Source organism: Macrobrachium nipponense, chromosome 24, assembly GCF_015104395.2.
Source record: "Macrobrachium nipponense isolate FS-2020 chromosome 24, ASM1510439v2, whole genome shotgun sequence".
Lineage (NCBI taxonomy): Eukaryota > Metazoa > Arthropoda > Malacostraca > Decapoda > Palaemonidae > Macrobrachium > Macrobrachium nipponense.
This window is the reverse complement of record NC_061091.1, coordinates 14,376,351-14,385,759: the sequence shown is the minus strand read 5'-3', so window position 1 is coordinate 14,385,759 and position 9,409 is coordinate 14,376,351.

Sequence of the window (9,409 nt, the reverse complement as noted above, 5' to 3'; positions counted from 1 at the left end):
AAGGCTCTATTTGACCAATCTACGTTTTAATTCACGTTAAAAGTTTGGAATATAATGTTTACAACTTTTGCGTGAGGGGAAAGTCTTGCACACACCTGAGTATGCAGGAGGTCGGATCATGGCTTATCCTGTATACTTTTAGTCGAGCACTTGGTCCATCCTCAGAATAAGGGGATTTTTTTTATCATGTTAATAATTTTGAACATTTCAGGGTTCCAAAAAAAAGGTGATTGTTTTATGTTTATATATTTTGAAGGCTAGCACTTCGTAAATGGAGAACTGTCGCACTCAAATTATTTCAGAGTGGCCTCTCCGATATTTCGGATGGTCGGTTTGGAGTTAGAAATCAGGAGCTGTGATAGTTTGGAGACAGTTCTCGATACTTTTGATTAGAGAAATGGTATCACTTCATAGGGATGAAGTATAATGAGAAAGAGAGGGAGGTTGCAAGCTAATTACTATAGTTAGTAGATTCATATCACCAGTGCATATGACGTCTAGGCCAGTCCCTTACGACGCTCCTGATTGGCGGCTGATAAGCCAATCACAGGGCTGGGAACTCTCAGTCTTTACTCGAGAGTTTACATAGGCAGGATGTATGTTTCACCTCTTCTGAGGGAGACGTCTTTCAAAAGTATCCCTCAGGAAAGGTAAAACATACATCCTGCCCGTGTGATCTCTTTCGAGAGACTGAGAGTTTCCAGGCCTGTCATTGGCTTATCAACAGCCATTCAGGAGCGTCGTAATGGACTGGCCTAGACATCAGATGCAACGGGTGATGTGAATTTACTATAACCAGCTGGAAGTCATTTGCTCTCTTCTCTTACGGGAGGGTCTTCAAATTCCTTTTACTCTGAGTGTGTGATTGCAACATCTCTCTCTCTCTCTCTCTCTCTCTCTCTCTCTCTCATTTATTCGATCTTCTTCCCTTATTCGTCCGCATATCAGTGGCTCTTCTCGTGCTACTCACATCCTCTTCATGCAAGTCTATTCGAATTATATCCTCTTTATTTATCTCCCATTTCTTTTCATTCTAACACTCTCATCGTCGGTTATTCCTCTCTTTTCTTCTCTCCTTACTTTCTCTCTTCCTAGCTCCTCCCCCCGCCCGCCCCAACTCTTACCCGTATGCATAAGGGAATGAATTATCAACAAAACGATTTAAAAATATCGGAATATGAGGAATCTCCACGGAGGCTCTCTCTCTCTCTCTCTCTCTCTCTCTCTCTCTCTCTCTCTCTCTGCATATAGTACAGTCCGCCTGGACACAGCCGGATGGTGTTTTTTTTTTTTTTTTTTTTTTTTTTTTTTTTTATTTTTTTTTTTTTTTTTTTTTTTTTTTTTTTTATACAAATCTCCGAAAATTGAGACCCACAGGGGACATGAAGGAAGAAGATCGAACTCTCCACGGGACATCCCTTTGGAATGTCACTCCACCATCAGAATGACGAATGAAAGGGAATATGGCAAAGTGAGGATATGATGAAAAATAGGTAATATGTATACGTATTATATATATAATTATTATTATATATATATATATATTATATATATATATATATATATATATATATATATTATATATATATATATATATACTCGCACGCGCCCAATCGAAAGAGCCCAGATTGCAATGGGAAATCAGTATTGGAATTGGGAAAGGTTTTTTTGGGGGGAGGTAGGGACTACAGCATTTTTTCCGTCCTATCATTCGAAAGTTAGTGTCCTGCCCCGTGGAATCAGCGCATCTCCTATGAATGTTTCCCCAAAGGGCGGAGGCAGAAAAGACGAACTTTTTTTTTTTTTTTTTTTTTTTTTTTTTTTGACTCAACGTACGTTGCTCCTCCTTCCTCGTCTGGGTCTTAATATGCTATTCCTGATTCCTCGAAATAGGGAATCCAGCGTTGGAGTGCATCATGTGCTTCCGCCTCTGGTTATGTGTCTTTGCTTGCTCCTTTTTTTCTTTTATTATTGTTCTTTTCTTCTTCCGGAGGTTTGCGTCATACAGTGGCTGTTTGCTGAGGCGTTTGTACTCTAGAACAGTTTGTAGACTTTTTCGAGTATCATTGTTGTATGTAAATCAACTGATATTGTTGATTTTTCTAAAATAATGCAGTTAACTATAATTTCAAACCCGCTTACTAATACTTGCTTTTCAACAAAGATTAATTTGGAATGTACTCTACAACTGTTTATAGTATTTTTCGAGTAATTTGATTGTTGTATGTAAATCAACTGATATTGTTGGTTTTTCTAAAATAATGCATTTAATTATAATTTCAAACCCGCTTACTAATGCTTGCTTTTCAGCAAAGATTCATTGGGAACTTGAACCCAAAGCAGGTGTAGAATTCATTTCCAGGCATTTTCCATCCACGGTTATCTTGGATCATGATGATATTGTAAGAGATCTTATGGTGACTGTGGACATTTCGGTGAATATGAGCTGAGAGACATTGGACTTTTAGTCATTTCCGTCTGCTTAATCGACTGACAACGAGAATCCATAGTTATATAGAGTCCTAAATTTGGAGATTCCTCCTATTTGACTAGAACAAAGCGGCAATATTTTCATAATCCTGCCCTAGCTGCAACCCCTTTCATTCCTTTTACCGTACCTCCTTTCATATTCTTTTTTTTTTCTTTCGTCGTACTTTCCACCCTCTCCTAACGATTGATTCATGGTACAACTGCTTTGAGGTTTTCTCCTGTCGCACCTGTCAAACCTTTTACTGTCCATTTCCCTTTCAGCGCTGAATGATCTCATAGGTCCCATTGCTTGACCCTTGGCCTAAATTTTATATTCCATTCCATGATCCTGGCCTTTTCATTTTCAAGTTTTCGCAGAAACTCAGTGTCTTGAGAGAGTCCTTTCTTCCTTCAGAACGTTGGCAGAAGTTGGCTTCTTTTTAACATCAAAGCCATAATTTTTCTACACTACTAACATATTATTCACTCATTTTCATTTTTCCCTTCAGCGCTTATTAGAACATTGTTTTCCGTACTCTGCCCCAGGCGTGACATTTTCGAGTTTGACAGGCGATCGGTGATAGCATCGCCGCTAAATTTAGTTGGGACTGTTTTTGGAAAGAGTTGTTGAAATAAGATTGCTTACTGGTCATATTACTACATTTCATTTATTAGGATTATCCGGGTGTTTAGATGGAATACTTCGCCGATTATTTCAGTCGAGTCATTAACGGCTTAAAACATGATGTCTTTTGCCATCTGTGTTTATGCATTTCAGAGACATTTCCTTTGTCTCTGTGGCTATTATGGTTTTTGGACGTTTTCGGCAGCTGCCAGATATTCAAGCAGATTCTGTTATTATTCTAATGTTGAAAGGGACTTTTTTTCCCTTCCTTAGTAATTAACTGCATGCAGCCGTCCTTCTCGTACTTGTCGACTATGGAGTTCCATTTATATCGTACGACACCTCTTGAAGTTTTGTCTTCCGTATTTTATCATTCGTAAACTCTTTTCAATATATTATGAGCGTGACATGTCATCTTTTCATTTTCCCCTCTAGCGCTTATGAGATCATTGTTATCAGTAAACGAAACTCACATTTTTCGAATCAGACTCCTACTTCGGAACTTCTTCCATGACGAGCACACGCCAAACACCTCTTGTTCAAACCGGCGGCATTTCCAGAAAAAATCCTTTGATGTTAACCAAACAGGAGCGAGTACATTTGATGAACGCCTTTATGCAAGCATGCCGCAAGTGCGATTTTAACACTATAACGAGAACGTGACAAGTTTTCCCCCTGATGAGTTGACGTGTATGTTTTATCGCCAGATAATTAATGCGCATTTTCCATCGCCAGGTGGGACCCGACATTCGTTATGCTTTGATGTCGAACTTTCTGTGCAAATAAAATCATATTTAAAACAGTGTCAGAGGAAGCCTGAAACGGTGGCACGTAGGAAGGTTTCATTCAGACTTGATTATGTTGAGCATTTTGCTTACTCGGGCAGTAAGCCTACAAATTACTTTGTTGTTGTTGTTCTTGGTGGGGCGGTAGGAAAGGTCTATGAAAGAGCCGACAAAGGTCTGAAAAAGGTGTTTCACGTTGAGTTAAAGATGCAGCAATTTTAGGACAGGATATTTATGATTTATTCATTAGAATGAAAATGTAAAAAATACATAATGTGCATGTTAAACAGTACAGAGAATTACTTCTAATAAAATATAGCTTATTTATTTTAATTTTTGTTAGTGAAACAAGGCTCTATTTGACTGTAGATTTTAGAACATTTTAATTCACGTTAAAAATTAGGAATATAATGTTTACAATTTATGCGTGAAGGGAAACACTTGCACGCGTTCCCAGTAAGCTGGAGCCCAGATCACGCCTTGTTCTTAATAACACTATAATTTTGCACAGCTTCATTCCGCAATTTTGAGAGTTCTTGGCATTTTGGCTTCCTGGTTTCTCGTATTTCCAAAGATTTTAACGTATGGGGTTGGGAATGTGGTTACGTATGTTCCATTTTTTTTTACGTTCTAAGAAAGGGACAGGTTTGTACCCATTAGCCATTGTCATAAGTTGGAATTTATCATTAATTTGAGAGGTGCTTGTACTTGAAACATCTTAGATCATATAAGTTCTCTCTTACTTTTTCTGTATTGTCTATCTATCTGCGTGTGTGTGTGTATATATATATATATATATTATATATATATATATATATATATATATATATATATACATATATATATATATATATATATATTATATATATATATATAATATAATATATATATAATATAATATATATGTCATATCACATTACCGTGATTCATATACATGTATCGAGCTAGAAGTGTCCTTTAATATCTAATTCGCTCTACCTTGGAATTGAATATATTTTTCATATATGTTTAACCGAAGGAGAGTTTTTTTAAGTGATAAGAGATTTGTTGGCTGACGGACGCGAACCATCAACAACTTCAAATCCAGGAAGACATTGAAGCCTTAACCCACCCCGTCACCGCAAGAGGATATATAAGTTTATGCCGCCTCCCACCTCAAATACCTGTCGATCTCAGGTATTTGTAGTTTTGGAGACTGCATCAAACCCCCTGTTGATGGTTCGCGCCCGTCAGCCGGCAAATCTCTTATCGCCTAAAAATTCCCTTCGGTTAAACATATATGAAAAATATATTAATTCCGAGGTAGAGCGAATTAGATATTAAAGGACATTTGTAGCTCGATATATGTATATGAATCACGGTAACGTGATATGACTTATATAATGGCTACGTGCGGACAAAAGCACTACAACGCTACCGCGGGCGAGGGGGTTTGAAAAATATATTAATTACTTGGTAGAGCGAATTAGATATTAGAGGACATTTGTAGCTCGATTATATATATATATATATTATATATATATATATATATATATATATATATATATATATATCTGTGTGTGTGTGTGTGTGTGTTTATATATATATATATATATATATATATATATAATATATATATATATATATATATATATATCTAGATATATATATATATATATATATATAATACATTAGATAATCAAAGTCTGTGTTTGTGTGTAGCAATCTTTCCTTAACATCAGAATTAGAAGTTAGTCCTCACTTTAAACATTTTTGACTCTCACGTATGCAGCAGCATGGATAAACATTTTCTTTTTATTTTATCCAGCCAAACGTAACCCCTGTATGGTATTGAAAGAAGAACCCCTCTCACACTTTTTTTTATTTATTTTTTTTTTTGCGGGTGCCAGAATTAATATCCTATTTTTGAAATCGAGGCCACCGAAAATCTAGAAATCTTTTTAGGACTCGTGTTTCAAACTATTATCATATTTTATTTCTGGCCTAAAAAAAATATCTGATATTTTTCCAATGAAGTTCCTGATATTCCAGTTCATTTCCCTCTTATTTTTATATTTTCCAGTTACAAAAATTGTCATTCCCACATTAAAGATTCATTTTTTTTTTTTTTGGTCACAAATTTAATTTACTTATTTTTTTGAAGGGTCAGAAATTCCACCTCTTCTACTTCTCATTTTTTTCTGTCGGATAAAAGAATAAATTTCGTCGTTAGGGGAAAAAAATGCTGTTGGGGGAATATGGACGGTTATTTTTCCAAATTTATTATGACAGATGGCTTGTGTCATGGAAGTCTCATAAATATTCAATAGATTTTACTTCTTACTATTCCTACATTTGTTCAGGTTTGTCTTAAACTATAACCTAAGACATCACTGGTCCAGTAGATTAAACTGTATGTTTACAACGATTCTTTATAATGTATGAATTAAGTAAAGAGACTGATATTATGAGAATTAAATGTTAAAATTGATTATAATACATGAATAAAATCAAAAGATTGATCCAAAAACAAGAAATTTCATATAACTTATGTTTTGTAAAGATGTATTTTTTAAAAGCATTTGTAGGCAAAAAAAAATTATGAATTGGCGTAACAACGGAGACGTTGCCAACCAATCATAAAATTATTTGTGTTTGTAAGAAAATTGTTAGTAGGCAAAATATAAAATAATTAATTGACCTATTATTGGAGACGTTACGAACCTATCAGAAAATTATCTGGGTATTTTAAGAAAATTGTTAGTAGATAAAATAAAATAAAAATTAATGGGTGTATTATTGGAGACGTTACTAACCAATCAGAAAATTATTATGTGTTTTTAAGAAAATTTTTAGTAGGCAAAATAAAAAAAAATATGAATTCGCATATTAAAGACGTTACGAACCAATTGGAAAATTATCTACTTTTTTAAAAGAAAATTGTTAGTAGTTACAATAAAAGATAAAATATATATGAATTTGCGTATTATTGATGACGTTACGAATCAATTAGAAAATTATCTACATTTTTTTAAAGAAAATTATTAGTAGGCAAAATAAAAAAAAATTAATTGGCGTATTATTAAAGACGTTACGAACCAATCAGAAAATTATCTGGGTTTTTAAAGAAAATTGTTAATAAGGAAAAGAAAAAAATTAATGAATTGTCCTATGATTGGAGACGTTGCCAGCCCATCAGGAAATTATCTCGTTACCAAATTATATCGTATTCAGTTCATCCTGGCACCAATACGGCATTCTTTCTCTGGTGATATTTCGTCATTACTTAACAACTCCGCAATAAAACATATATTGGTTCGTCCTCCTCGGAAACTTCTACTTTGCAAGTGAAACTTATAATTAGTGAAACTTATAATTAACCAAACTTCGGTGAATGGACAACCGGAGGTGCAGGAAGGGCGGGGCGGGGGCGGGTTTGGGGGGGGGGGGGGGGTCGCTTAAAATCGGATACTCATTTAAGATTTTTTCTCTCTATCTCTCTCTCTCTCTCGCTCTCTGGTGAATTCATTCCGTAATTTTTAGAGTTCTCGACATTTTTGGCTGCTTGGTTCTCATAGCTAATTAAATTTCTGGGACTCTTCATCATTTTATTCTTAAATAAAAAAAACATTTTGCATCGATTTTGATGTTTCATTTTCAAATTGTTTCGCTTTTACGTTTTGAAACGTTCCTTGTCCATTAATATTTCGGAAATAGCATGTTCATATACTCTTTGTAGAAGACAAGCCTCGTGTAATTGGAACAAACAAAAATGAATGCGACTGGCTCCAGTATTTTTACATAAAATACACGCTCGGTTGAAAGTACATAGTATGTGCGACATATTTTTTCAATATTAACCCGCTTCCGGTCACTAACAAATTCGCATTTTTACTGCCGAGTCGTGGATGGAACCTCGAATTTAAAAAAAAAAAAAAATGTATGCAGCAGTAACACGTTCGTTATGCAGCCGGTCGTTTCATCGACACTGCTAAGCAACGTTGGGTCTGGTCGGTACTTGGATGGGTGGTCGTCCGTACTTTACAGAAACTAGAAGGGCTCCCTCCAGGTGGAAAAGGGTTGTGGGAAATATATATATATATATATATATATATATATATATATATATATATATATATATATATATATATATCTATATATATATATGTGTGTGGAAGTCACTTTTACGATGAAAAGCAGTTTTACCTTCATTGTACCCTTGAATTTTGCATGATTTTAACCTACTTGTGCATGTTTTGCTTTAAATTTTGTTTGCCATCATAATAATCCTTGATATTATCTAAGATTTCAATTGAATTATTTTCTCATGTTCTGGAGAGTAGCTTTCATTACATCTTTACGCTTGTTGAGCATGTTGCAATGAGCGCGGAAATTGAGTTTTCCACCGCGAGAATAATGCGAAATTTTATCGTAAATCAGGTGAATTACGAGAGTATAAATCATACCGAGAGACGGGAAGATTGCATCCATCACATTTGATTGCTACTAGGGAAATTGGTACAAAAAAAAAAAAAAAAAAAAAAACAAAAAAAAAAAAAAAAAAAAAAAAACTCCGGACGCAAGATGTCATTTTATATTTTTGTACACAGCCACACGCGGGCACGCGTATGCACACACTCACACATTTTATGTATATATTATAATATATAAATTTAGAATATATAAATAGAGATTAATATTATATAGGATATATATATATAGATATAACATATATAGTTATACATTCAATATATAATTACGTGTGCGTGGCGTGTATAGTTGTGAAAAGTATATATGTGTGTGCGTGTATGTGTGTATAATATAAATATATATATATATATATATATATTATATATATATATATAGATATATATATATAATTTACGTACGCGTGCGTGTATATGTTTGTGAAAAGTATTTTATGTGCTTATGTACACAAATTTTCACAGTCAAAATAATTTTATATTGAATCATTATATATAATATTTTTTACTTCCCACTGACTCTACCTCATGCTCCTGCATTCACTGACTTAGATGTTTTATATTGTAATCGTTAAATTTTGATTACTGGTTACTTTACCGGTTAAGGACCACATCCCTGTGAAACGTGATCCAACATTATCAGATATTTTCGCGCTGAAACTTTTACATGCAGCCATTTCATTATCATCGAATGCCATCTCTTGTAATCCCGGTATGACTGTAGTCTCGTATAATGGCGTATCAAAATGAGTTTTCTTTTACTTTTCCCCTCTACTTCGCATTCCTCCATTCGCGAAATCTGCAGCAGGTGGTAAATTTGCATAGCATTTCATTTTTATGGGATATGGGGATGAGAATCGCCTGCGGGGTGGGAATCTTTCGGAGTACAATATGGAAATGGGGTTGTGGAGGGGGTATTTTTTTTGTGGGGCGGGGGGCGATGGGGTCATTACGACGGGTGTGCTATTAATGCCGGGGTAAGGTTGGGGTCTTTTAATGCTTTTGCGATAGTTTTAATCTACGTGATGCTACCGGAGATATGGCATTTTCAGTGGAACGGTTATTAT